At 36.9% G+C, this 2613-nt stretch overlaps 1 protein-coding gene across 2 annotated transcripts in view; it reads right to left on the bottom strand.

The window, feature by feature from the left end:
- Nucleotides 1–2613, bottom strand: part of LOC106874787 (protein quiver) — a 213840-nt gene that overhangs the window by 41430 nt on the left and 169797 nt on the right. The window lies entirely within an intron of this gene.

Genomic DNA, 2613 nt, shown 5'->3' on the forward strand with positions numbered 1-2613 from the left:
CAATTAATCCACTGAACGAACTTCATACAACCAATATTATATACAAATATCAGTGTTTATGCAAAAGTTGTAAACTTCACGACTCAAACAGTCACATTGGACACATATGTACAACATTTTCTCAATGATTGATCATGTATTTACTAGGATCGATTGCAACATATTCTATAAAGAATACGAAACAAACATTACATAGAAAAACAAAATTTGATATCGTTGCCGTCAGGTGTAGAATTCCACGAGAAATATAGAATTTAACAATAGTAGCGTTAAACAATATTAAATCTGTCGATGATGATTTTACGAGTTACAACTTATTTTTCATGATCTCTCGTGGCCTTCTGCAAAATATAGCTAAGCACCATAATCATAATTTTATTCAGAGTATAAGACCAAGAAAATATTGAAACGTCAGTGAAATTAAGAACGCTATTGCTCCAGACTAAACACACGAGACTAATTAGGAGATATGAAAAATCTTTAATAAAAAAAAGATTAAACTCAAAAATAATCATATCTATACTATGGCGTGTTTCAAAGAAAAGCTGTTCTATGCACACACACACACACACACAGATACACACGCAGACACACAGATATACGCACATATAGATACACACATACAGATAGAGAGATGTACACGCACACACAGTCATCCGCTCAGACACACACACTCGTTTGATTCATGGCAAATTATCTTGTTATCGAGGATTTAAAAGTCTTAAGTGCCTATCTAATCAAGCGCGGTTTAGTCCATATGTTCATAATGGCACGCAAAACCGATAGCAAACCGAGTCAGCAGTTAACTTAAATCCACAAACTCTCTTTGTTTCTTTCTCTCTCTCTCTCTATCTCTCTGTCTGTCTCTCGCTCTCTCTCTCTTTCTCTCTCACACACACACGCACAACACACAGGCACGCACTCTCATTCACACACACATACACATTCTCTTACACACATTCACACACACACATTCACGCTCACATATATATACTCTGTCTGTCTTACGCACACATTAGCACGCATGGACACAGACATAGACACACATACATGCATACGCACACACACACACACACACACACGTTTCGCTACACTAGCCAATCTTGTCTTGGATAGAGTTTATGAACATGGACATGAAAATGCTGGGTAACGAAAGGCTGTAATGCTGGAGTTACAACTAAAATGCTAAATATCAATCAATCATACAGCATTAATTTAAAAAACATTTGTTAATGATAATAGTTGTAATCCACTACTACACTACTACCTATCTACCTACCAACTTACATATGATATATATATATATACAGGGGTTGGACAAAATAATGGAAACACCTAGCATCATAGCATCATAATTTTGAAATATGTATAAAACCGTCAAAAGCTTGTTTATGTTTATGTTTTTGATTTATTATTAGGGTTGCTTAATATGTTTTACTAAAATTGCTGTTTCTTTTCAAATATCGTTAGAAAAAGGTAATTAAAATTCATTAAAATGACAAATCTATCGGACGTTCAAAGAGGTCAAATTGTTGGTGCTCGTATGACAGGCGCTAGCGTAAGGAAAGCTGAAATGTTTGGTGTATCAAGAAGTACTGACTCGAAAGTAATGACAGCTTTTGAGAGAGAGGGAAAACCTCCTCGTCGAAACAAAACTCCAGAAGAAAACCAAAACTTTCAGATAGGGGCCGTTGGATTCTTACGCGAATTGTTAGAAAGGATCATAAAAATGCAGCTCCCAAAATTACTGCAGAGCTTAATGACCATCTCCAGAATCCAGTTTCTACAAAACTGTTAGCCGGGAGCTGCACAAAGCCGGGAGGGCTGCAATCAGAAAACCACCACTTTCAAAAACAAACGTTGCAATGCGTTTAGAGTGGAGTAAAAACCTACAGAATTGCTCCCTAGAGCAGTGGAAGAATGTTATTTTTTCGGACGAGCCATCCTTTACCTTATTTCCAACCACCGGTCGAGTATACGTGTGGAGACAGCCAAAAGAAGCATTTGACCCGGACTGTCTTCTTCCAACTGTTAAACATGGAGGAGGATCTGTGATGATCTGGGGGGCTATAACTTGGAAATCCGCCGGCCCAATGGTTTCCCTTCATGGCAGAATTAATAGTCAACACTATTTAAGCATTTTATCTGATCAAATTCATCCTATGGTTGCGGAACTGTTTCCGGAGGGAAATGCAATCTTTTAGGATGATAATGCTCTAATTCACACAGCTAAAGTTGTTACTGAATGGCACGAAGAACATTCTAGTGAAGTTGAACATCTTATCTGGCCACCACTGTCCCCAGATCTCAATATTATTGAATATTTATGGTGCATTTTAGAAAAATAAGTAAGGAGTCGATATCCTCCACCATCATCACTACAAGAACTGGAGACTGTTTTAGCCGAAGAATGGACAAAATTCCTTAGGAAGCAATTCAAACTTTGTACGAGTCCATACCTCGTAGAATTCAAGCTGTTATTACTGCCAAAGGCAGTCATACCCCATATTAAAATAAATTTGTTTGAAGGTGTTTCCCATTATTTTGTCCAACCCCTGTATATATATATATATATATGTATGTATGTATGTATGTATGTATGTATGTATGTAT

The sequence above is a fragment of the Octopus bimaculoides genome, chromosome 6, assembly GCF_001194135.2.
Source record: "Octopus bimaculoides isolate UCB-OBI-ISO-001 chromosome 6, ASM119413v2, whole genome shotgun sequence".
In the NCBI taxonomy this organism is placed as follows: domain Eukaryota; kingdom Metazoa; phylum Mollusca; class Cephalopoda; order Octopoda; family Octopodidae; genus Octopus; species Octopus bimaculoides.